Here is a 26,937-nt window from a genome sequence, read left to right on the forward strand (position 1 = left end):
TATTTATTTTTGAGAGACAGAAAGAGTGTGAGCAGGGGACGAGCAGAGAGAGAGGGAGACACAGAATCGGAAGCAGGTTCCAGGCTCCGAGCTGTCAGCACAGAGCCCGACGCGGGGCTCAAACTCACGAACCATGAGATCATGACCTCAGCCGAAGTCGGATGCTCAACCCACTGAGCCACCCAGGTGCCTGGCAAAACTTATTTCTAAAGCATGTTTTACGTTCCACCGAGAATGCGGGAGTCCCTCGCCATCTGGATCAGGTACAGCTAAGGGTTATGAAGGTGATCCAATAGGGTGGTGTTCTAGAGAGAGGTTAGAGATGTCTGAGTGTGCTTCAGTGGCGAGTGTCGCTGCCCTACGCGCTGTTCGGAAGACGGGAATGAATGAGAAGCTAGCCACTTACAGACCTAGGGACGAAGGAGACACAGGTGCAAAGACCCCAAGACAGGAAAGAACCCAGTCTGGGTGAGAGGCAGACGGAGAGCCGGTGTGCCTGGGGAGCAGTGAACAAGTCAGTGGACTGGAAGGAAGTGAGTTCAGAGAGGCACCGTGAGCTGAACATGGAGGTCTTTGGGAGCCAAGGTAAGACGCTCAGATTTTGTTCTAAGAGGAACGGGAAGCCTTGGAGGTTTTTAAAAAAGGGGAGTGATCGGATCTGACTGAATGGAGTGGAAAAGTTGGACTACACGAGGGAAAGGGCCAAGGGCAGGAGACTAGTCAGGGCTGGCTGATAGTCCAGGCAGGCAACAATGGCGGCCAAAGCCAGTGGTTTAGGGATAGGAGTGGAGAGAAGTGAATGGATTTGGACATAATGCTGAAAAGACTTACTGAGTAAATATCCAGAGGAAGGAAAGGGAGCAAGTCAAGGACTAAATCTTTGGCTCGAACTGGATGGATGATGGCAAAGTTGGCTGTTGGGGGGCAGTTCGGCTGGAGGTGGATGGCAAAGTAGGACCAGTGCTGTGTTAGATCTGACACAGGTAGAAATGTCACATGGGCGGTTGGAGATACAAGTTCAAAGTTCAAAGCCATCAGAACTAGGGGAGATCCCCTAGCTAGTGGACACAGCAAGGGCAGAGGGCTTACGTTTGAGCTCGGGGCGGGGGGGGGGGGGGGGGGGGGGGGGGGAGAAAGTGCCAGCAAAGGAGACTAAGAAGGAATGGCCGGTAAGCTACAAGGAAGGCAGGATGTACAGAGATATAAGAATCTAGAAAGTGCTTCGAGGAGGGAGTTCAATCATATCAATGGTTCCAAGGGGTCAAGGGAGGAGGCGATTCAGGAGTCAAGTCCTCCAAAAAACATAAGATGATGCAAATCAGGACACCAGTTCGGGGTCTGTCTGTGATAGGGATAAGATACCCTCCCTGCGTGGTGGGACGATAGCCTTGCACCTTCTTCCCAAAGAATCGGCTTCCGTGTTCCTAACGGGAGGAAGGCTCCGTAGGTCTTAGAAACACCCTCTTTACCCTCAGGGCCCATTTTGGGGGCTGGAAATGTCACTCCGCCGGAAGTTCTGCTTCCTGTTTTTCCCCACCGAAGTCACCTCAATCCGCGAGCGGTGGCACTCTTATAAGGAAATGTATTCTTATTTCTAAAATGTCCAACCTGCTTTCCATAGCCAGGGGGATTCGGAATTCCCTCGAGTGTTTCTGGCACACCGGCACGGCCATCTGAAGACGAGGGCTCTGTGAGAGTGCAGAATTTAGGAAAGACCGTCTTGCCAGAGGCAGAGAAGCAGGTATGAAAGGCGGGAGGGATGCTCGGGGCTTTGGGAGACAGCATTCTAGTGAGAGGATCCCTCTCACCCGGTGGTTCTCAACAGGGGACGATTGTGCCCTCTGGGGACACTGGTTGTCACAACGTGAGGAGGGGGACACTCCTGCCATGCAGCAGGGGGAGGCCAGGGATGCGGCTAAATGTCCCCCGTGCACGGGACGGCCCCCACAACAAGGAATGATCTTGCCCAACATGCCAACATGGCCAAGGCTAAAAAAAACTCTGCTCCGGCCACACGGCTGGATCTTACAGAGAAGGCGGCTCTGGAATAAAACCCAAAGAGCTATTTCTCTACGGCCTGCAGTATAACCACAGCTAAGCCGCACTGCCCCGGGACCCACCAAGAAAGCATAGCACAAGGAATAGTGTTCTCACGGCTGGCTCATGGCCTCACGCGCTCATAGACCCGGGTGGGAATGTTCAGGGGACGCTGGTGTCTTCATCAGGACTGCTCCCAGCTGCCGTTAAGAGAATACATGCCCAAGGGCAGCCTGAAGGTGGAGGGCTCCACGTCCTACCGTCATGGGCACTTCCAAGGTAAGTGGCAGGGAGGGAGGGTGAAACATCCAGGACGCCAGGCCTGCTCCGGATGGCTGCCTCATTTCACTGAGCCTCTCTCAACTTCTCAGGCAGGAAAGGGTGAGCCTGTCTCATGTGGCAGAAGCAACGACGTGCCACGCTTTTGCTCTGCTCCCTTTCTGGGACCATGGTGATTTCCATGACCGGAAGCCCAGGTTTGAGCCGCCAAGTTTTGGGTGGTTTGTAATATAGCAAGAGGTACCTGACCAACAGAGTGACTCCTCCCATCTCTCAGCCCACGCGGTACAGGTGGGGCCACGCTCCGGGCCCCAGCACGTGATCATGGTTGGCCGGTAAGAGTGGAGGACAGGACTTCGGTTGTTATCAAGAAGGAAGAGCTACAGTTGCTGAGGTCCTAGACTACAGACCCATGTTGCATAAGACTACGGGAGCCCTTGTTGGGATCAGCACTGGGTGTTGTATGTAAGCGATGAATCACGGGAATCTCCCCCAAAACCAAGAGCACCCCGTGTACACTGTATGTTAGCTAACTCGATAATAAATTATATTTAAAAAAAAAAAAAAAAGACTGTAGATGCCTACGAAAGAGCCTGTTGGCAACAAAGCCACCATAGAGGAAAGCAGGGTTAGGAAACAAAGGAAGACTTCTGGTTTTCTTTGAGCTCCTTGGTCCAGCAATGCATGAAGCCCGGCGACCCTGGTCTCATTAGCTACATAAACAAATACTTTCCGTTGGGTTTCTGCCACTTGCAGCTGAAGATTCCTGCCACAGATGTGGACAAGTGATTTCAACCACCTGAGCCTCACTTTCTTCCTCTGTAAACTAGGAATACGATACAACCTACACCTCATAGGCTTGCCCTGACAGTTAAATGAGATACAAGGTAGGAAATGCCTACCTAGGGTGTGGTAAGTGCTCAATAAACAGTTGCTGTCGTGACAAACTCTCATCACTACCCATCGTTGTCTGAATGGAGAGACACCAGAATCACAAAGCATTTGCCTAAATTTCGATGGAAGGACTTACCTCTGGGCCGTTGTTTGGGCCAGTCCTTGACAAAACCAGCCCCACACTCGGAGCAGAGGGGGGACAGGTAGATCGGAGCCTCTTACCGCTGATCCTGACCCTCCGTTATCTTAGCAGTTTAGGTTGCAGGGGTGGGACTTTAAAAAATGATCGGGGTAAATAGGGTGCATGACCACTGCGTGGGAAAGGGTATTCTCTCCGGTGTACAATCTTCCAACAACACCCTGATCCATTAGCTCTCAAATGTTAAGACCTCAACAAAATTGGTTTTTTAAAAATGTTTATTTATTTCGAGAGAAATAGAGTGTGTGTGTGTGTGTGTGTACAAGAGGGGCAGGGGCCGAAAGAGAGGGAGAGAGAATCCCAACCAGGGTCCACGCTGACAGGGCCATATGCCCGATGCAGGGCTCGATCCCACAAACCGTGAGATCATGACCTGAGCCGAAATCAAGAGTCAACCAACTGGGCCACCCAGGTGTCCCAAGACCTCAACAAAATTATAACCCAGCACCCATAAACTAAAAGCTTAACAAACCATATTTCCCTTATTGTGAGGGATGTACTCTGATATTGATATTTTCTATTCTGTTTCTTTTTTTTTTTTTTTTTTTCAATTGTTTGTCACAGTCAACTAAGTAGATATCACGAGTCGTGACCTTCAACTTGAAAACACTGCTCTCATCCACAGGGATTCCATCTGTGCCGATGCGCTGGGTACAGAACCCGCAGGAAGGGGTGTCTTGAACTCTATATTGAAAAATGGGGTCCTCTGATTATGAAACATGCTTCTGATGGCAAAGAATGCAATGTATTGGGTAGAAAATGTCAAATATCAGCAGGAATACTTTTCTCCATCAGCCCAAGGTATTTCCTCGAATGTGGAAGAAAGCCTTCTATTTTTAGGGCGTGGAGAATTAGCTGGGGCAAAAGGACTAAATTTACTCTATACAAAAGGGCTTTCTAGAACGCCATTAGTAAATCAAGACTCAGTCTTTTCTCTGCAGATGGTGGGAATTCAGCAGATGCCAGTTCATTAATGGAGCCAGTGGAGAAGAGTCGGTGAAAAGCATGGGCTGTGCAGACAGATGAGTCATGAACTTAATGTCTTCGTACCTGGTGCTATACCTGTGTGGTTCGGGTCTGCTTCCGTAACCCCTAGCAGCCTAACGTCAGGATAACAATCGTGCCCACCTCCAGAGTCGGTAAGAGGATTAAGGCAGGTAATAAAGGGTTTAAGTTCAATGGCCGGCACATATTAGGTACTCGATAATTTAAAATAGACACACGCATACACGCACACACACACACACGCTGGGTGGTTTCCTCTCTATAATTTCTCTATTTAGAGATTCTATCATTTTGGAACAAGACAAAGTGTAAATAAGAGTTTCTTCCCTGAGATTGTGTCTACGAGCTAGCGATGGTGAGAAAACGGAAATTCCGGCCACGTTACTCTGACTTCCTCCAGGATTCGCCCCTTCGTGTGTCTGATGCACTGGCTGTGGGGTTCGGTTTTCCTACCAGCGGGGAAACCCACTAGAGTCAGGTTCTGTTGCCTTCTAGCGACGTTAACGTGGAAGAAACACGGTTTGCCGGAGAGAGGCAGCCCCAGCCAGGGCACCTCTCTCCCTGCACGCTGTCCCCACCCGCTGAGCCCAGCGGACTCTCCGCACCAGCCTCTGGGCCCCCACTATTGTCCCCATTACAGTCCATTTCCAGCACAGAAACCAGAGAGGTGTTCTAAACCCTAAATCAGACCATGGCACTCCCAATGCCCTTTCAGGGAAATCAACTTCCTTCCTGCGGACTGCCAGGCACAACGAGTGGGGTCTGATCCCTGCATCCCTCTCCGGGGTCATGTCCTCACCCTCCCCCTCGATCGCCAGCCTTTGCGTAGCGCCCCCTAACAGGCCACACTGTTCCTTCCTTGGGGGCTTTGCATCTGCTGTTCTGGCAGCCTGGAAGGCTCAGCCCAGGGATCTTTCCCCGGATCTGTCTGAACTCAGAGGTCACCTCCTCAGAGAAGCCTGCCCTGACCACGCCATCTAACACCACCCTCCCCACCCTCGTGCCTGCCACGCACTGCCCATTTTATGGTCCTGTGGCAGCGATCGGGGTCTGAAAGCACCTTGTTCGTTCCCGTGGTCAGTGTCTATCCCTGCTATAAGAGTGGAGACTTCAGGGGTCCCCGGGTGGCTGAGTCGGTTAAGCACCTGGCTCTTGATTTCAGCTCAGGTCACCATCTGACAGTTCATGGGATCAAGCCCCACATCAGGCTCCGTGCTGTCAGCACACAGCCTGCTTGGGATTCTCCCCCTCCCTCTCTCTCTCTGCCCCTCCCCTGCTCCCACCCACTCTCCCCCCAAAAATAAATAAATAAATAAATAAATAAATAAATAAATAAACTGAAATAAATAAAAATTAAAAACAAAAAAAGGATAGAGATTCCACAAGAATAAGAACCTGGTATCCCAGAGCCCAGAAGTGTTTGGGGCAAATAGTAGGTACTCAGCAATGAAAGATCTGAACTTGGATCTGCCTTTTCCTAAATCCTAACTCCAGAATGGGTAGCAGTGACAGTGGGTGTCCCACTGTCTGTTCACAGACCCGCCTATGACCTTTGGAAAAATCTCCTGGAAGTTGAAAGTCTTGCCATAGAACTTTTTTTTTTTTTTTTTTTTTTTAAGGAAATTTGGGTGTTTGGGCTAAAAGAGCATAATGGAATGAGAACCTGTTATCTATCTAAGTTCGCGTTCCTCTCCTTAAAAATTAACAAGTCCTTGGGGCGCCTGGGTGGCTCAGTCGGTTAAGCGTCCGACTCTGGCTCGGGTCATGATCTCACAGTTCGTGGGTTCGAGCCCCGCGTCGGGCACAGAGTCCGCTTCGGGTCCTCTGTCTCCCTTGCTCTCTGCCCCTCCCCTGCTTGCTTGTGCGCGTGCTCTCTCTCTCTCTCTCTCTGTCAAAAATAGACATTTTTAAAAAATTAACAAGGCACTGAAATAAGATATCAAGGGTCAGAGAGGAAGCTGAGAGAGAGAGAGAGAGAGAGAGAGAGAAGCCAGCCTGCTCCGTTCATCTGCTCAGCCCAGAAGCACACCTTCCAGCACCCTCGAGGTGGCTGAGGTGCCATTTGCAGCCAGGTCTCTGCAAGTGGCTCACAGGAAGCAAGCCCGAGGGCCCCTGAAGCCACGGTCAGGGCTGCCTGAGGACTCCACACACAGGCAGTATGAACCCTGACAGGCACGTAGCCACAGCTGCCTTCCCGGTTCTTGTCGAAACCCCACAGCGTAAGCCCCTTCGTGGAGGTGAAATAAAAAATAAAAAAATACTAACAAAACCCCACAAAGTCGAATCCAGGCCCGAATCTGCTTCAGCAATCACCAGGCTTTTATATTCCAAACTAAAAGGGAAAAAAGAAAGAAAAGAACCTCGCGTCCTTCAACATAAGCAGGAGGCGTCCCACCAGCCACCCTGATCACTCAACCCGGGCACATCCTGGCCTGCACGGGGGAGCAGGGAGTCCGTAGGACTGAGGGTGCGCCCTAACATCGCTGGAGCATCCGCCTGAGATTCGGTCTTTCTAGAAGATGTGAGCCTTCTCCGATCACTCTCAGGTTATTCCCCATTTCCCCTGCATGCCTGGGGCCTTGTTCATTCCACAGATGTTTCCCCAGGCACGCGTGCGGGAGGCCACAGGCCCCGGCAGGTGAACGGCCCAGCTCCGGCACCGGAGAGAGGATTCTGGGTAAGGAGGCCTGGGTTTGCCAAGCCCTGGCTGGCGCGTGTCCGGGGTTTTCCTGAGGAGAACAGGAGAGCCAGAGGCAGCCACGCCTGCCCCCACCCTTCGCCGGCCGGATGACCTTGGGCAGAGCACGTGACAAAACCGGCCTCAGTGTCCTCGTCAGTGGCCTTCTGCGCCCCGGGGATGAAATGATGAGATGAGACGATGTGTGTCAAACCCAACACCTGACCCAGAAAAATGCCTTCTATTGGGAGACCACCGACGGCGGTGCTTTGGAACCCGCCCTTCTCAAACTTGTAAGGCGCCTGCAGATCAGATCACCTCCCGGGCGAGGGGCTGGTGAAAGGCAGAGACTCTGTCTCCCCCGGTCTGGGCAGGGGCAGGACATCCTGCCCGTCAGTCGTTCTGCGTTTCTGCGTTTCTGGAAGCTGCTGCCCTGAGGTCGTGCGGAAAAAACACCGGAGGGGTGGGGTTGGCCGACCAGAAAGAGACCCTGCGTCTTCGCACAGAGGTCCAAACCCACAGGAGACGTTGTCCTAAAAGAACGCCCGGGCGGGGTCTCTGCGCGGTCCCACGGCTCCCTCACGGGCGCTCGGCCAGGCCCCGGGGTGGCTCAGTTGTGGTCACGAGCAGCCCCGGGTGAGGGCGTGTGCCTCGCTCGGTTCAGAACCGTCCAAACAGCAAAACAAGCTGAGGCTTTACGGCTTCTGGGCCACAGCATCGAACATAAAACGGTCCCTAAAAGCGCTCTACAAACGTGTCCCCTAGGCTTCCCCCCCCACCCCACCTGCCCTCTCTGCCCCCGGGGAGGGATGTTAGCGACCCAGCGGGCTGCTCAGCCCAGGAAGGAACGAGGCGTCCTGGCGGGCGGGCCGAGCAGGCTGCAAGGCGGCGCTCACACCGCCTGCCCTCCGTCCCCCACACCGTGTCTTTGCGTCTCCGCTCGGCTTCCCCTGCCCCTGCCCTTCTGCACACGGTGAGCTGCTTCGATTGTTTCCCTCCTAAGTCCCGTCCAAACCGCAGTGCCTGGCACGACTGTGAGCCTCCCGCTTGCCAGGCTCTGTTCATCAGACCCAAGGCGTGCTCTCAGGGGCTGAGCGGCTGACAGGAGCCCTGTTCTCAGCCCAGAGGGAGGTCCAACTGTTACATAAGGCCACTCGGAGCCTCATTCATTCCTCCGGCGGCAAAGTGCCTTTGGGAAACGGCAAGGTAATTGGCCAGACGAGGATCACCGCGAGGCTCGCTGGCTCGGGGGAAAGATTAAGGTCCCAGCCTCCCTGCTTCCTGGTTCCAGTCCGAGGGTCCCCAGTGGGCGGCAGGAGAGGGGAGGGGATCGGAGGGAATCTTTAGATGAACTCTGAGCAGATCACAGGCCACCAGTGATCTCTTCAGAACGAAGATCTGGTCAAGTCAGCTGAGCCGGCCATAGCCCACCATCGCTTGCCGTCTGGCACTCCCGGGACAAAGTCCTTGAGTGGCCGTGGACACGCTTCCCAGTCTAGCCCTTCACCAGCTCATCGCCTGCCACCTCCAGCCCGTTCTCTGTGCACCCATCGCCTTGGCCTCGGACAGGTCTCCAGGGCACATCCCCTCCTGCTCTGTGCTTTTGCACGGGCTGAGCCCTCTGCCTGGAACGCCAGTCTCTCTCTTTGCCCCTGGTCCAAGCCCCTGTACTCAGCAAAACCATCCCTGGCCCCCCTGATTCGGTCGAGGCCCCCTTTTAAAAGCAGCCAAAGCTCGTGTGGCCTCCCCTTCCCAACAGCAGTTACAGCTGGCTCGTTCCTCAGATCTCCCCATCGAGGTCTGTCATCCGCCTCCCCAGGCTGGCCTTTTTGGCTTCAGGAGAGCATCTCAACAACTCGCGCGGACAAAGCACTCGATCCGTATTTGAGCTCCCCTAAAAGTTTCCCGCACTGCAGAACAGTGCCCCCCCCCCAAAAAAAAAATCCACTTTCAGGCAAAGAATCCCAAACAAAGGCACTTCTGGGCTGAGCACCCACCCCCCCCCCCCGCCCCCGCCAGCCTCCCCAACGGCTCCTCGGGCCGTCCTTTCCAGCACGCAGCCTGCAATGTTAGTTTTACGTCCGTCTTTCTTGCCCAAGTGTCGAGCAGGCAGCCGGGGTGGACTTCTAGATACAGGCCTGGAGGCAGGGACTTGAACGCAGAGGATGACCTTGGGAGGTGAGCCCACGGGGCATCTGGTGGGGGCGGGAAGTGAGAGAGGCCGGTGCAGCGGTGTGTTACTCACCACCACCCGAGTGACAGCGTGACGGATCTCAACGCTGCTGGAGAAACTGGCAGCCGTCCCGACGGAAGGGTTTCTGCACACTCTGTCGTCGGCAGGGGACTGCCCCCGGGGGGCATCCATCCCCAGCCCTCGGCCTGCCCCAAGAACCTCACATCTGCTCCCGTTGCCGCAGAAAGCCCTCGGGCAGAGAAATGCCGGCCCCGGGGGCAGCCAGGCGGGGGGGGGGCACTGGCACGGGAAGGGCGAGGGGCTGTGGCGGGGCGCCCCCGGCAGACCTTCCCCCCACTTCATTTCCCAGGTAGAAAAGGGTCACTGTCCCTCAGTCGTCACTGGTGATGACTTCCTCCCTTGACCATTCCTGCCACGTCCTTTTGGTCTCCGTCCCTCACTTTCCAACGCTGCACTGCCTTCCCTGTCGTGGACCGGTGGGCGCTGGTGGGACACACATCCCTGGGCCACCCCTGCCTCTGGCCAGCCAGGAGGTCCCGGCTAAGGGACCCAGCTAAGGGTCCTTCCCTGCTCAGTTGTGTGCTAACAGCCCGTCAAACACCCCCTGGTGACAACATGGCTGCCATTTTCCCATGTTGTTGCTTACAACGGAACACCTCCTCCTGCCCCGCCATGGGCGGGCGAGAATTCTACCATTGTGCCACCCATGCACCAGTTTCAAAAAGGCAAGCAGACTTAGCTAACCAAGGTGAGTGAGAGAACCATGCGGGATTTCCTTGGTTGCCCGTTTATGCGATCATGGACATCATAGAATGAATGGAAGGGAGGAAAGATGGGTGAATGGCATCGATCATCATTAGCTTCTGACTCTAAGTGCCATCGTTTGGGGAAGCATGCTGGTAGAGATTGCTCCTTTGGAGGGACTTCAGGTCCCTTCCGGCCACTCGACCACACCCAAAAGAAAGCAGAAAGAAGGCAGAATCCTCTTCCTTGCTGGAAAAGACCGGAACCCACCCACAAGCCCACCCCAAGACGACCTATGGGCTTGCTCAGGTCAAACCTTCTTGTGCTGGCTCCAGCTATGAGTCTGAGTCTGAGTCCCCACACATCCTTGCAAAGGCAGGAACATTCTCTCCACACCTTCCGGCCAGCTCCGGCCACCCCTGCTCTGACTTGAGAGTTTTTGCAAGAAAGAACCAGCACTGTCTACAAATGACTCTGTCTTTTCTTCTCAAGTCCCGGAATTTGGGGGCATTTGCCTTGGGTTATTCTACAAGTGAAAGACCAATTAATAAGAGAAAGCTCCAGAATTCACACCAACTCACCCCATCCTGCGTCTTCTTGTTAGCCAGCACTTTTCTTTAGAAATTAAAGCCAACGTATGGGGCGCCTGGGAGGCTCAGTCGGTTCAGCGTCCGACCTCGGCTCAGGTCATGATCTCACGGTTTGTGGGTTCGAGCCCCGCGTCGGGCTCTGTGTGGACAGCCTGGAGGCTGCTTCAGACTCTGTGTCTTGCTTTCTCTGCCTCTCCCCATCTCTCACTCTGTCTGTCTCTCAAGGGTGAATAAATGTTAAAAGGTTTAAAAAAAAAAAAAAGAAAACGAAATTAAAGCAAACATAAAGACAAGGGTGGAAACGTTCCTTCTTTCCTTTCTGTCCCAACTCAACTGGGTCTCATCTGAAAACTCACATGCTTCCTGGAGACACCACTGACCTCGCTTGTAAGTCGATGCCTTACAGAGACCTGTGTCTTTCCACTTATCGAGGGTTTGGTCCAGGCCTTGCTCTGTGCCACTTTGTTACCTTATCACATTTAACCTGCAATCATCTTAGAAGAAAGGGACGATCGCGATGTGCGTCTCCCCAGTGAGGACACAGATTCCTAGCACTTTGGTACTAACTTGCCCCGCGTGTCGGGAGGGCTCAAAGCCAGTGCCCTCCCCGGCTGAATGCACGCGTGCACGCGTGAGGGCTTACCTGCACACACGGTTGCCACCGCGGAGTGCCCAGGTTCTAGAAAATGCAGAGCAAATGCAGCCTGCCCTCCAGCGTTCGCGCCCACCATGTGCCAGGAACCCGCCTCGGATGCGAGACTTCGCTGCTGCTCTTCCTTCCAGAGCTGCTGGGACGTGGGAGGCCCACCGCGCTCTGCCTCCGCGACAGCAGAGAGCACGGGGACATCCTGACGCCGTCCAGGTAACCAACTGAACACCCGATCGTCCGGAGCCAATTCAGAAAATAAAAGGAGGAGTGAAACCAAGGGTCCAGATTCACGACAGCAAGCGGCGAAAGACCCCGAGTCTGGGGCCCGTGCAAATACACGCCTGGGCTCGGTGTCTCTCTCCTGCTGGCCTCTTAGCCTTGTGCGATCTCGTAGACTCCCTCGCTCCCTCGCTCCCTCCCTCCCTCGCTCATTCCCCCTGTGGACACTTTGCGAGTCACTTCCACCCACGGGGAGCTAAGCCCTTGCCAAAGAGGAATCAAAACAACAACAGCCCAGGCAGCCAGGAAGCCCTTCACAGTGAGGCACCGTCCCCCGGGTAAAAGTGTCTTCATTCGTTCACGCTCTCTCTCTGTCTCTCTCTCAAATAAAATAAATAAATAAATAAAAATAAGTTTGTTTTTTTTTTTAAATGGAGCACCAGAAGCCTTACATTCAAACCCCACACCCCTCTTCTTTCCAGAAGAGCCCGACGGAGGAACGAGGCACGTGATCACCGGAAGGGGCGCGACTTCCTACAACTCCCGACCTTGCGCCCTGTCTCCACTGCTCACGCGTCGTCCGACTAGCCCACTCGGTGAAGGAGCCGGAGCCCTAGCCCTTGCCTCCTGCTCACGGCCACGTCCGCGGCAGTCAGAGCCGGGGTAAGTCGGTGGCAAACGAGTGGATGGCAGGCTGCACGGCCAGCTCCCGGGGCCTGTGGCTGCCTGTGCCTGGGGGACCCGGGACACCCGGCGGGGTGGGCAGGGCGCCCCCCCATGCTTGGGGGCCGGTCGAACCCCGCGTGCTGGGCCCTGGCTCATCGCGGTGCTAAGGGTGGTGGGGGAGAACCATGTCTGACCTGACCCTTCCCACAGGCGGGGCCGCTTTTCAATCCCAAGCTTCCCTCACACCGTCCTGGGTGATTGGTTTGTTTTACTTCCAGAAGCCTCTCCCCGTCCCGAACTTTTTTTTAAGTGTATTTATTTACTTTGAGAGAGAGAGAGAGAGAGAGCATGTGCACAAGTGGGGGAGGGGCAGAGAGAGAGAGAGAGAGATTGGAAGAGAAAGAATCCCAAGCAGGCTCCACACGGTCCGCACAGAGCCCAACACGGGGCTCGAACCCACGAACCGGGAGATCATGACCTGAGCCGAAATCAAGAGTCAGACGCCCAACCGACTGAGCCACCCGGGCGCCCCTCAGTATGGTATTTCTTTTTTTTTTTTTTTTTAATATTTTTACATTGATTCATTTTTGAAAGACAGAGACAGAGCACAAGCAGGGGAGGGGCGGAGAGAGAGGGGGACCCAGAATCTGAAGCAGGCTCCGGGCTCCAAGCTGTCAGCACAGAGCCCGACGCGGGGCTCGAACCCACAAACTGCGAGATCGTGACCTGAGCCGAAGTCGGACGCTCAGCCGACCGAGCCACCCAGGCGCCCCTCAGCACGGTATTTCTTACACTGGAGTGAGTGAGTTTTCCCCCTTTTGCCTTTCATTCATCCCTCTGTTTTGTCTTCCATTCATGCGCTCGTGCGTTTGTTCATTCATTCATCCACTCACCCGCTCATTCAACAGGACGTTCTGAGTGCCCACCGGGAGTCAGGCACTGTTCCCAGCGCCGAGGACACAGCAAGGAGCCAGGCCGCAAAAATACGGGGGAAAACAGACAGAACACCTCTAAATCCGTAACGTGTAGAGTCCAGGGATGGGAATAAAAGCCAATGGAAAGTCAAGCAGAGAACGTGGGCGCGGGGTCCAGGGCGGGAAGTGCAAGCCCGGGCTCGGGAAGGCCTCGCTGAGAAGGGGCCACGGGGGGAGCCCCGCGGGAGGCGAGGGGTGAACCGGGCGTCTCAAGGGCAAGCCACGCCAGGTGGAGGTACCAGCAACAGCAGGGGCCCCGCGGCCAGAGCGTGTCTGGGCACCAGAGAAGAGGAAAGAGAGTATTTTCTATGCTTTCAAAACGTGGGAGGGAGGAAGGTTCCCAGAGCATAGAGCCCGGGAATCGGGAGAAAGGAGAAAGCGTGCTGTCCTTATGTCACCACTGGCGTGACCCCTGGGGCCCCTCGGGAGTCCGTGTTTGCGACCCCTGTACGACGCTGATCGTGTTTAAGTGGGAAAAGTGCACCAAGAGGCTGGGAGGATGCGAGGAATAAAAGGGCGCCTCCTTCCCCCGTGTCCGCTCTGTAGAGCGGCCACATAACTTTTCATCAAACTGGGACGCCAGAGCGGGAGCCCCGTCACCTCCCCCTGTGACCACAGGCCCCTCGCCGATATTCTGGCGGCCTCTCTGCCCTCGCCCCTTCCTGTCCGGACTTGCCAACCCCCGGCCTCAGATGAGCTGAAGGGAGCAGGAGCTTTCTCCTTAAGGGGGCGAGGATGTAGGGACCCAAACAGTCCGCCACACCAGTTAGAGGGGTGAAAATTCAGAAGTCACCTCCCCGGGGCAATTAGGCAAGATGATTCTTAAAATACGCACGGCCCCACAAGTCCAATGCAAGGATCTAGCTTCAGAAATAAATCATTAGGGGCGCCTGGGTGGCTCAGTCAGTTAAGCGTCTGACTTCGGCTCAGGTCATGATCTCACAGTCCATGGGTTCGAGCCCCGCGTCGGGCTCTGTGCCGACAGCTCAGAGCCCGGAGACTGCTTCCGATTCTCGGTCTCCCTCTCTGTCTGCTTCTCTCTCTCTCTCTCTCAAAAATAAATATCAAAAAAGAAAGAAAGGAAGAAATCTTTATAACCGTATTCACTAAGCTTCAAGGATATTTGCCACAGCACGGCTCAAAGGAATCTTTAAATGGAAATCAACAAGTAGCAGGAGGGGGCATGTTAAATACATCCCGATCTCGCCTTATTCGGATACAGTCTTCACGTTGCAGGATGCACATTACATGGAGAATATTCAAGGGAATTCTGCTGAGTGGAAAAAAAAAAAAACTCTCAAAGGTTATATACGGCATGATTCCATTCGTACGACATTCTTGACGTGACACAATTAGAGAAATGGAGAATAGACTAGCACTTGCTGGCAGGCACAGGCACTGTCACTATAAAAGGGTGGGCTGAGCAGAACCTAAAATTCATGTTGTGGGGGCGCCTGGGTGGCTCGGTCGGGCAAGTGTCCAGCTCTTGATTTCAGCTCAGGTCCTGATCTCACGGTTTATGGGATCAAGCCCCACCTAGGGCTCCACGCTGACAGCACGGAGCCTGCTTAGGATTCTCTCTCTCCCCCCCTCTCTCTCTGCCTCTCTCTCAAGATGGATAAATAAACTTTAAAAAATAACAAAAAAAATAAAATTCATTGAAATCCTAACCCTCGATTGTGACAGCATGAGGTGGGGTCTTTGAGAGGTGCTTAGGTCAGGAGGGTGGAGCCCTCGTGGATGGAATTAGAGCCCTTAGAAAAGATGCCCCAGAGTGCTCCCTCGCCCCTCCCATCACGCGAGGACACAGAGAAGGTGCCTCGCATTGAGAAGGGCTCGGAAGGGTGAGCCACAGATATTAATACATTGACAGCGTTGAACATGTAGGAGGAGAGTTATGCTCCGTGATTTTCTGGATATTCCAGATTTTCTCTTTTAAACAAAGTGTTGTGTTGGTATTTAAAAATTTGTTTCTGGGGCACCTGCGTGGCTCCGTCAGTTGAGGCTCTGACTCTTGATCTCACCTCAGGTCGCGATCTCACGGTTCGTGAGTTCACGGTCCACACCGAGCTCTGCGCTGACAGCTCGGAGCCTGCCTGGGGTTCTCTCTCTCCCTCTCTCCCTCTCTCTTTGCCCCTCCCTGCTCGCACACGTGCTCTCTCTCTCTCCAAATAAATAAATAAATTTGTAAAACAAATAAATAAATAAAAATAAAAACTCATCTCTTGCAGGAGAAAGAAAGCAACAGGTCTCTGATTGAAAGGAGGAAACTCCACTTTGCCCAGACTTGAAACCCTCACCCATCCGCGGGGCGAGCCGTCTGCTTCCTGATTCTCCAACACACCCTGACTCCCACCGCCCCAGAGCTCCCCCCATTGTCTCTGTCTACGCACACCACCCCTCGTCGTGACTCAGATCAGATCTGACCTTCTCCAGGGCACGTGGGTGGCTCAGTTGGTTGAGCTCAGGTCAGGATCTCGAGGTTTGTGAGTTCAAGCCCCGCAGTGGGCTCGCTGCTGTCAGCACTGAGCCTTCTTCGGATCCTCTGTCCCCGCCCCCTCGGCCCCTCCGCCCCCCAAATAAATACACATTAAAAGAAATCTGACCTTCTCCAAGGAACCAGGGGCTGACCCCAAGTAGCCTCCCCATGCCAGCATACCCCTCATACCTTTCTCAGAGTGGGGCTGGTTTTTTTTATCTTAGTCTCCCTTGTATTTATTGACCCAGGGCCAGCCCCCTGTTGGGGCTCCATGACCTACCACGGAAGAGCAGAGGAACCGACTGACTCCCGATCCCGCCCCCACCAGCTGTGGGACAGTGAGCCTTTGTCACCCACAGCACCGGGACAGTAGGTAGGACTTTCACAAAGAGAACACAATCTCTCACATACTGATAATTTTTTTTTAATGGTTTTATTTATTTTTGAGACAGAGAGAGAGCATGAGCAGGAGGGAGAGAGGGAGACACAGAATCCAAAGCGGGCTCCAGGCTCCGAGCCGTCAGCACAGAGCCCGACGCGCGGCTCGAACTCACGGACCGCGAGATCATGACCTGAGCTGAAGTCGGTTGCCTAACCGACGGAGCCCCCAGGCGCCCCTCGCACAATGATGACTTTAAAGAATAATTGCTGTAAAGTTCGGAAACAGGGTACGTCAAGCGCCCAACGCAGTGGCTCGCTTACTCATTCGTTATTTTTATTAATGATCAAGAATGACTCAAAAAGCAAGCCGTGGGTGTGGCACGTGTGGCCAGAGAGCTGGAGGCCACGGCCCAGGACGCCTGTGAGCTCGGGAACCTCAAAACCCCAACGGCAGCAGCGGGAGAGTGAGGAGGGCCAGGCCGGGAGGGGAACAGGACGGGGAGGAGGAAGAAACACTCACAGGGCGGGTTTCTGCCCCAGGCCCTCTTCTCAATGCTCTTCCTCTCCAGTCTCCGCCAGAACCTCTGAGGGGGCGGCCGCCCCTCCCAAATGCACCTCAGGGCCCAAGATGGCTGCTCCAGGTCTCCAGCCATCGTGCCCAACCTCCAGCGGCTGAAAGAGGAAAGGGAAGGAGAAGGGTGCCGCCCCGAGATTACACACACCGGCCTCTGCTGATGCCCACTGGCTAGAAGTTGGGCACAGGGTCTCGTCAAGCTACGGGAGAGCCTGGGACGTTAAGTCTCTCTTCAAATGGCCTCGTGGCCAGCTAAAGGCTGGAGATTCTTTTCTTAAAAGCAGAGTGTCCGCTCTTTACGTAGGAGGAAACCGAGGCACAGAGAGGGAAGTAACTTGTCCGTGCAAACTGTAAGGAAAGGAGTCCGTGGTCGGTGAATAAAGGCCCCTCCGAAGATATCAGGTCCTGGTCCCTGGAACCCGTAAGGAGGACCTTCGAGGGATAATGGGTGTTGGAAGATGTGATTCAGTTAGGGCTCTCGAGATAGAGAGATTATCCCGAATTATTCAGCGGGACCTAAATGCAGGCCCATATCCCCCTGTAAGAAGGAAGCAGGGAGCGCGTTGGACACGCTGTCCTTGAACTTTGGAGCGATGTGGCCACGCTCAAGGGACACTAGCAGCCCCCAGAAGCTGGAAGGAGGAAGGAAGAGTCCTCCCCTAGAGCCTGGGGAGGGAGCACGGCCCTGCCGACATCTTGATCTCAGCCCGTTGACACTGACCTCGGACCTCTGGCTTCCGGGATGAGACAGTAGATGCCCGCTGTTGGAAGTGACCAAGATGGCGTGTGTTCGTTTCTTACAGCGGCCTCAGGAGACGCATACAGACTCTTGAGGCAAATCTGAAGCCCGGCCCCAGAGTCAGTGGGGGAAAATGCTAGGAACCCTTCCCGGCACTTTGGGTCAGACGTGCAGACTCAACACCTACGCCCGCCCGAGGGGTCAGGCCGCGTGCCCCTGACGGTGGGGGAAGGGGAGGGGGACCAGCTCATCCCCGGGGATCGGGCGGTCCGGCCCCAGGGCCTTGAGAGGCTGCGTTCAGGCGCATCACTAGCAATTTGCCCGCCCAGGGCCTGGCGTGAGCAAGAAGGAGGGGCCTAATTGAAGAATGAGCTCACTGGGAGGGGTGTTTATCCCACTTGCTCTGTTTGTTCTGGGCCAGCGACCGCTCCCGTGCGATGCCCACCTGCTGAGCCAGGAGGATTTGAGGAGTCCCGGGAGAGCCCGTGCAGCCGGCGGACAGATCTCGCAGACCCTGCACAGCCGAGTTTCCTGCTCTTTCTTGCAAGCGTGTTTTCTGTTCACCTCCAGCCCCAGCCTCACCGCGTGGGGTTTACTGCTGGCCGGGCTGACAACCACCCAGAAGCCCGGGGCGCGTTCTCAAAGCCTCCCTCTCTCTCCGCGACACGTCGTGTCTGTCCCCAGGTCCCACCGATGCTGCTTCGGGAACTTCTCCTGAGCCATCCCTGCCCCTCCATCCCCACCATCCCCACCCTCACTCAGGTGTGCGCCCCCTCTCTCCTGACCCCAGCCGGGGTCCTGCCTCCACGCTGCCTCCCCGCCTACCCACGCCTCGGGCCCCGGGGTCCTTCGCGCCAAGTAAAAACCACATCAGGCCGCCCTGGGGATTCATTAGCGTCCCTCCCCGCCACATTCACGCCCACTCAGAACTTCAAAAGCGACCTTATCTGGGGGGCGCCTGGGTGGCTCAGTTGGTTAAGTGTCCGACTCTTGGTTTCGGCTCAGGTCACGATCTCGAAGTTCATGGGATCGAGCCCCGCATCAGGCTCTGTGCTGACAGTGCGGAGCCTGCTTGAGATTCTCAATCTCTCTCTCTCTCTCTCTGCCCCTCCCCTGCTTGTGCACTCTCTGTCTCTCAAAATAAATAAATAAACTTAAAAAAAAACCAAAAAGGGACCTTACTTGGAAACAGGGTCTTTGCTGATATACTTAGTTAAGATGTGCTCACACTGGAGGGGGTGGGGGGACCAGAAAACCAGTCACTCGTGCTTATAAGAAGAGAGGATGCACAGACACACACACAGAAGAAGGCTCTGGAAGGGCGAAGGCAGAGGTCACAGCAATGCAGCCATTAACAAAGAACGTCAAGCTGGAAAGGGCAGGGAAGCGTCCTTTCTGAGAGCCATCGGGGGAGCACAGCCCCGTGGACCCCATGATTCCAGGCTCCTGGCCTCCAGCAGTGGGAGAGAAAATATCTCTTGAAGCTCGTCTCCTTGGCTCCCCAGCTCCTTCAAGGTCTGGCCCAGCCTGTACCCCGTCAGCATCTCCCGCCCTGTCTCTCTCTCGGCCCCGGGCTTCTGCTTTTGTTTCCCGGCATGCCCGTGTCCCCTCCCTCCACGTCTTGTCACTTGCTGCCCTCTCTGCCCGGAACCCTCCCCTGAAAGGGGTCTCAGTGGCCGCGAGAGGAATGAGGGCCAGGGCCCAATTTCCGAGGCTCCAGTTTCCACCGGTCGATACCACAGTGCCTCCAGCCCCACGGAAAGTGAAAAACTGGAAGAGAACTTGGCTCCGCCCACTCACTGATGTTTCCAGAACCTTCTATGTGTTTTCCGTTTCTGAGTATCCAGCCCAGGGTCCTTCACTCCAAGAGGTGTACCTGAAATGCTAGCCATATATGGACTCTTTTTTTAAGAGCTTGTCTATTCTAGCTCCAAACTCTGAACATGACCTGTTGGGTGTTTTCCATCTGGCACCTCAACAACGAAATTCTGTGACTTCCAGGTCACCCCGCATGTACACGCTTCGTTTTCTCACCGTGAAAGGCCCTTTGTTGCTCCCAGGAAGTGTCATAATAACGAGGGACAGTTAATTTCACTCCTCTCCGCGGGCTGGACTCGGGCCCAGAGGGAGGGCAGGCAGAGGGCCGTGGAGATAAGGGTCAGGCCCCCCCACAGAATGGAAGTTCCGTGAGGGCCGAGGCCTGCCGTCTGCTGCACCCCAGAGCCAGCCCTGGGGTGTCGAGTGAATTAGCTACAGTGGGCATCTCTCATTCCACGCCCAGAGTCTGCTCAGCTCTCCGCGGTCCTCAGCTCCCTTGATTTACTTTGTTGCTTAAATTTTCCTCACTCAGCTCTTGGGGAGCATGTGAGCGCCCAGGCCAGTCAGACCATTCCGTTCCATGGGCTCGGGGATACGCAACCCAGGAGAACCAACGACCCACAAGGAGGCCGTCACGGGGCTCGGGCAAAGCCCCGTTCCCCTGGTTCTGGAATCAGGAAGGCCACGTTGTCTTGGAGGACCGATGAAGGGGAGACAGAAGCCAGTCCTTTCTCTACTCTTAGAGCTTTCCCTAAAGCCAGACTTGATGTGCCACCGTGATTGTTATTGTTATTTTTTTTAATGTTTTGAAATGTGTATTTATTTATTGAGAGAGAGCAGGGGAGGGGCAGAGAGAGAGAAGGAGAGAGAGAACCCCACGCAGGCTCCACACTGTCAGCACAGAGCCCAATGTAGGACTTGAACTCATAAGCCGTGAGGTCATGACCTGAGCCGAAATCAAGAGTCAGACGCTTAACTGACTGAGCCATCCGGGTGTCCCCATTGTTGTTGTTGTTATTCTTAGATAAATCACTCATTCTGGCTTTTTCCCTTAGATTAGTTTGGATTGGGTTTTTGGATACATGCAACCAAAACAGGCCTGCCCAACGAATGAACGAATGCACGAACGAAACTCCAGTTCAAGTCAATGGCTATTTTCAGCACTGTGCCCACATATCCAGATCACAGGGCTTTGCACGAAGCTGGGGGAAGTCGGGACCCTGCCCTCAGACTTCAGAGCGACCCAGATGTCCCCTGAGGCCTCCCAGCCTTTGAGATGACCCCCAGCCTTCCACTCTGGTGGACGCCCTCCTCAAAAATTCTCCCATTCCAGAGCGTTCCCCGAGATTTCTGCAAATTTCAATTTGCCTGACCTTCTTGGGGCCCCTCAGATGCCGGGCTCGTCTCCACCCCCACCGCCCCTCTTGCACACCACGAAAAGCCAGATGGGAAAAGCGGCCCTTCCTCAGTTTCCACTCACCACCCCCTGGCCCAGGGGGGTCTCCTGAGACATTCACGGGGAACAGCGGGAAGGGAAGACACACACTCAGGACGCGGGCCTGCAGCTCTGTCTGCCAAGAGCCTCTGGTTGATCTTCACACATCCTCGGTCTGGAAAGACCTTCGGCCACACCAGCCACTGGGGTTGTCCCTGATCACGCGTGGCTCCCAGCTGGGGGCGAATTCCCTGCCTCCTCCTTGCTGCCACGGGCGGGTCCCTGCTCCCCGCACTGCAGACTCAGCGACTCAGCCTGGAGAGCCTCCCCCCACCGCACCCGAGCACTTTGCACCAAGTTTCCTCCCGAACAGGACTTCCTGGGGCCACTCTGAAGGCTTGTAACTCTTTTCTCTACCTTGCAAAGTTAAAATTATTACAGCTGCCTTTTAGAGGGAACACCTACCTAGAGGGTGCCAAACCCTTTTCCGGGCCTATTTTGCTGTCAGTGACACTGAGACTCAAAGGAATGAGATAAACTTGCCCAAGATGGCACAGCTTATGTCTGGATGGAAGAGCACGAATCCCAAGGCCCGGATTATTTTTCCAGTTAAGAAGTAAGTCCTCCCGTGGTGACTCCTGCCTTTGGGCCAGTGCTATCCAGGGCTCCCTGCGTGACAAAGGAAACGCTCTCTGTCTGCACTTTCCGGCACTTTCCGGCACTTTCCGCCACTTCCTGGCACAGCATGGCTGGTGTGACCGAGGTGCTGCGCAGTTAAAATTTTTTCGATTAATTGAAACTTAAGTCTAAATTGCCAGGCATGGCTAGTGGCTACCAAATGGGACAACACCCTTTTATCTTTTTTTAAAGTGTATTTATTTTGAGAGAGAGAGAGAGAGAGTATGGGCAGGGGGAGGGGCAGAGAGGGGAAGGGGAGAGAGAGATTCCCAAGCAGGCTCCACGCCGGCAGCCCAGAGCCCGACGCGGGACTGGTACCCACAAACCGTGAGATCACGACCTGAGCCGAAATCAAGAGTCGGAGGCCCAACCGACCGAGCCACCCCGGCGCCCCTGGGCGTCGACACGTTAGAAGAACCTGTTCGTGGATCTGAATTTAGGCTGAGATTTGTGTAAGGAAGAAGGGAGCTTTTCATGTCTTTTAGTGGGGGGTGGTGGGTGGGGGGAACCCTCAGTGTCTTAAAGAAAGAGGGCCACGGCCCAGTCTCACACCTCCCTGCCACGTGGCCCAGAAGCCCATGGCGGCCGTCTCATCCCAGGCTGCCGGCCCCCAAAGCCCATCTTCCGTGACTGTTCCAGGACTCCATTTCCGGATGGAGCCACACTCTGGCCTGGCTGCCCAGGCTGGGCCTTCTGCCTGAGGACTCTCCTCCTCTCTCCCCACCAGCCCACTGACCTGGATAACCCGTACTCATGGTCAAGGTCTCAGCTGACATGTTGTTCCTCCCAGGGAGCCGGGCTTGACCCCTGAGCTGGGCCCACATAGCACACCGCCTTTTCCTTTAAACACGCGGCACAGGAGCGCCTGGGAGCCTCAGTCGCTTAAGCGTCTGACTCCTGACTTCGGCTCAGGTCATGATCTCATGGTTGGTGAGATCCAGCCCTATGTCAGGCTCTGCACAGACGGCGAGGGGCCTGCTTGAGATTCTCTCTCTGCCCCTTCCCACTCGTGCTCTCTCTCTCAAAATAAATAAACGTGTTCAGAGCGGGCATGGCTGTGTTCCAATAAAACTTTATTTAGAGAACCGCGTGGGGGGCCAGATTTGCCCCCCCCCCCCGGTGGTAATTGCCCATCTCTGCCCTGGACTTGAGTGGGGGACATCAAGTGGAAAAGCGGGAGAGACCCCAAGCTCACTGCCCCCAAGGAGGGTGCCGGAGCCTTCCTCCAGCTCTCTCTCCCTCCACTGATGGGGAGCAAAGGGAAACTTCCTGGGCAGGATGGAGGGGGTGCTTCCTAACGCTGAGGAAGGGAGTGGAGGAGCCCAGGTCGCTGGTTGAAGACTCTGGCCAGGGCACGGAACCAACTCCTGGAGCTGGGGAATTCGCGCCCACAATGGAACCCATTGACAGAGAACAAGAGTGGCGTTGAAAAGCTTGTGCGTTTCTTGTCATAGTTCGCCAAGGGGATGTGGTGAGCTGGGCTTTCTCCACATCCTGTTCTTGCTGCAAATCTGGCGCGGAGGGGCCTTCCTGTCCACGAGAGAGCCCCCCGGTCCTGTTCCTGCGTCAGGGAGCTCTGCCCTGCAGCGTACTCAATTCTTTGTTGTGGCCCGCGGGGCCCAGAGCCGGTGTGCTCCACCCCCAGGACATGCCAGCCATTGCTCTGGCCTTCAGCTGGGCCTCGGGGGCCTTTCCCTCTGCCCCAGCCTCCCGGGGATGTGGCTGCCCCAGCGAGAGAGACGTAGGGTTTTCTATCTGCTTCCTTGGAATGGGTCTGCATTGCATTGGAATGGGTCTGTGTGTTTAACGGGTGTGGGGCAGAGGGACTTTCTCTTCCATAAAGGCAGGCCTTTGTTTTGCAGGTAGTGGCCCCGAATGCATCTGCCCTGAGGGAGGAGGGAGGAGGGAGGACCGAGAGGGGAGGACGGAGGAGGGAAGGAAGCATCCGAGCCCTCGAGCCCTGGGCTCAGGGTCCTCTGCTCATGCCAACTCAGCCAGACGTGCGCCCGTCCTTGGTGGCTGAGATAACCTGCGTGAAAGACACCCTCTGCTCTCCCGGGGCAACAAGGCAAGCTTCAGGTCTGGGGGCTCCCCAAGAAGGAGGCAGGCCAGATGAGCTGCACCAAATGTAAGAAAAGCACTTTCTGGGGGCACCTGGGTGGCTCAGTCGGTTAAGCATCCGACTCTTGATTTCAGTTTGGGTCACAGCCTCCGAGCTCCGCATTGGGGTCCCAGCGTGAAGTCTGCTTGAGATTCTCTCTCTCTCTCTCTCTGTCTCATTCTTTCCCTCTGCCCTCCCCTGCTCACTCTCTCTCTAAAAAAAAAAAAAAAAAAAAAAAAAAAGAATGCAAAATAACCTTCATCTCTATAGTCTTTACCAAAAGTTGGGGAGAGAAGGTGCCTGGCCTGTGAAATCCGGCAATCCAAGAGGCCCGGAGCCCTCAGGCTGACGCAGCATCGATCTGCCCGCGAGGCGTGTGTCCGCACGGCCAACGGCAGGCAAAGCATCCGCTCCCAAACCTGCAACCCGCCGACCCCGCGTGGAGGCTGGCGGGAAACTGCACGCGTGGACCCGAGACCCAGCTGATGCCTGAGCGGCTCCCGCCAAAGGCAGCTTTCTCTCTGCCGGAACATCTGTCACATTCACACCGTGCCTGTCACAGAAGCAATTGCTGAATCAGTTCCCCAGGGAGTGAGAAGCCGACGTCTCATTTGCATGCTCGGGTCTTCGGGGACTGGAAGTGCTGTGCCTGTCGCCATCCTGTCCCCAGGGTTGTCCACGTCTCTTAAGAGATGTGTTGGGGGTGACGTGAGACGCAATCCGTAAAACCCTAGCACAGCCCCTGGCAGAGTGGGCGCGACGCAAGGTGAACGCTGGGCTCCTTCCCTCTGAAAACTGCTGCACAGGATGGTCTTAATAAAAGAGACTCCTCGAGCTGCAGGGGAGTCTGGTTTCGGTCTCTCCAACAGAGAATCTTTTTTTTTATTTTTTAAAATGTTTATTTATATTTGGGAGAGAGAGGGAGGCAGAGCGCGAGCAGGGGAGAGGCAGAGAGAGAAGGAGACACAGAATCCGAAGCAGGCTCCGGGCCCCGAGCTGTCCGCACAGAGCCCGACGTGGGGCTCGAACCCACGGACCGCGAGATCCTGACCTCAGCTGAGGTTGGACGCTTAACCGACTGAGCCACCCAGGCGCCCCACAGAGAATCCTTTTAAATAAAGGCTTAATTAAAACCACGAGATACCGACCCATACCAACGGGACTGGCTGAACTCGGAAGGACTGACATCAGTGTACGCGAGGGGGAGGAACCGGAACGCTCACCGGAGTGGAAACCGGTGTGTCCACCACGGAGATCGGCTGGTCCGTATTCGCCAGACACACGTGGACATCCTACGACCCGGCCGTCCGACAGTTCCCGAAAGGACCACCGGTTCCTCCAACCAGCATGTACAAAAGCACTCGTGGCAGTTTGGTGATAGCCCCAAAGTGGAAATAACCCAAATGGCCACCAGCATTAAAACAAAACAAAACAAAACAAAACAAAACAACACGGCAGTATGTTAACAGAACAGAGTACTACCCAGGAAAGAAAAAAGAATGCACGCCGTTCCTGAACCACGTGGATGAATCTCACCATTTGTTGAACAAGAGAAGCCACACACAGAAGAGGCGAGAGCTGGGGCGCCGGGGTGGCTCAGTCGGTTGAGCGTCTGACTCTTGATTTTGGCTCAGGTGGTGATCCCAGGGTTGTGGGATCGGGTCCCCCATCAGGCTCCATGCTGAGGGTGGAGCCTGCTTAGAAGTCTCCCTCCCCCTCCCTCTGCCCCTTTCCCCCCTCATTCTCTCTCTCTCACTCTCTCTCTCTCTTAAAAAAAATAATAATAAATAATAATTTTTTAAAAAGAGGACACATCGTATGATTCCGTTCATATGACATCTGTGATGGCTAATTGTATGTGTCATCTTGGTTGAGTCAAGGTGCCCAGATATAGAGTCAAACATTATTCTGAATGTTTCCCCGACAGCGTTTTTGGATTATATTAGCATTTAAGTCACGGGAGTTTGAGTAAAGCAGATTGCCTTTGATAATGCGGGTGGTCCCCATCTAATCAGCTGAAGGCCTGAATAGAATGAAAGACTGACCTCCCAGAATAAGAAAGAATTCTGCCAGCAGACGACCTTCAGACTTGAACCACAGCATCAGCTTTGCCCTGGGTCTCCAGCCTGCCTGCCTCCCTGATTGCAATTCCTTAAAATAAATCCTCCTATATATATGTAAACATCCTAGGGGCGCCTGGGTGGCTCAGTCCGTTAAGTGTCTGACTCTGGGTTTCAGCTCAGATCATGATCTCACGGTTTGTGGGTTCGAGCCCTGCATCGGGCTCTGCACTGACAGCATAGAACTTGCTTGGGATTCTTTCCCTCTCTCTCTGCCCCCCCCCCCAAATAAATAAAGCTCTTAAAAAATGCTATTGATTCTGTTTCCCTAGAGAACTCTAATAAAACTCCCATAACCAGCAAAGTTCATGTTTGATGACAGAAATAAGATCAGCTGTCACCTTTGGCTGGGATACTCAGCAGGAGGGAGACAAAGGAGCCTTCTGGGGTGCTGACAGTCTTCTGTTATTTTGATCTGAGCGTCAGCTACACAAAGGGATTATCTTTGTAAAAATTCATCAGGCTGTGTACTTAAGATCGGTATATCTCATTTTTAGGCAGATCATACCCCAATAAAAACTGTGAAAACAAACCACGACAGAAACATTGTTTGCCATTCTCCAGGCTCCATCCAACCCGGGGAGCTTTCTCCGCACGGGGGTCCGGGGCGTGGGCCGGTATGGCCAGCCGCTAGCCCACGGGTCGAAGCTGCATAGCTCAGAACTCACTCGTTCGTGCAACAAACGTTCAGGGAGACTACTTACCGGCCACCAACGCCTGGGACACAGAACACTCGATCCGGCTCTCGGCGTTTACACTGTAGGGACGGGGAGTCACGTTTTAAGTAAAGGATCCCACACATACACGCGGGATCAATCACGGCCAAGGCAAGTGCTGCAGGCGAGGCCGAGTGAGAGCTGAGGCTCCGGGGTGGGGATTCAGCACATTTGTACAGATCAGGAAGATGTCCTGAGAAAGCCGCATCCGAGCTGAGGTCTGAAGGATGGGCTGTGGGTATAGAGGCAAGGGAGGCCGGGCTAGGCTCCCCTCTACGGAGGGAAAACAAGGTGTGGCGTCCCCCCTCCCCCGCCCCCAGCAGAGAGACCAGAGCAGCTGAAGCCACGAGAATGAGGGGAAGCCCAGAGCTGGGTGAAACCAGACGGGTCTGTGGGAGCCAGACCACCAGACCACACTGACCTGGGGGCGTAGCGGGGGGTGACAATGCTCTGGGATTGGTTTAAGGCAGGACTGCTCAGCTGGGAGGGGATAGTGTGGAGGAAGCAATCCTTCCTTTGGCAATGTCTGCAAACATTTTCGGTCGTCCCAACCCGGCAGGGGCAGGCAGGGTGCTACTGGCATCCAGTGGGCCCAGGCCAGAAGCCAAACACCCTGCAGAGTGCACAGGAATGCCTCCCCCGCCCCCAGGAGAGAGTTATCAGGCCCCAGGTGTCAACAGTGGCGAGGTTGAAAGGCCCGGCTCTAAGGGAACAAGGCCTTTGTGGTTATCAGCGCAGAGGACAGAGCATTTTGAAAATTTCCTCTGCG

General features: G+C 54.9%; 1 non-coding gene across 1 annotated transcript; it reads left to right on the plus strand.

Moving 5' to 3' along the window:
- Positions 1 to 6,133: 6,133 nt before the first annotated feature.
- On the plus strand, positions 6,134 to 6,218 carry TRNAQ-CUG. The gene has a single exon. It is a non-coding gene; the product is annotated as a tRNA-Gln (tRNA).
- Positions 6,219 to 26,937: the final 20,719 nt, after the last annotated feature.

The sequence above is a fragment of the Leopardus geoffroyi genome, chromosome A3 (assembly GCF_018350155.1).
Source record: "Leopardus geoffroyi isolate Oge1 chromosome A3, O.geoffroyi_Oge1_pat1.0, whole genome shotgun sequence".
Lineage (NCBI taxonomy): Eukaryota > Metazoa > Chordata > Mammalia > Carnivora > Felidae > Leopardus > Leopardus geoffroyi.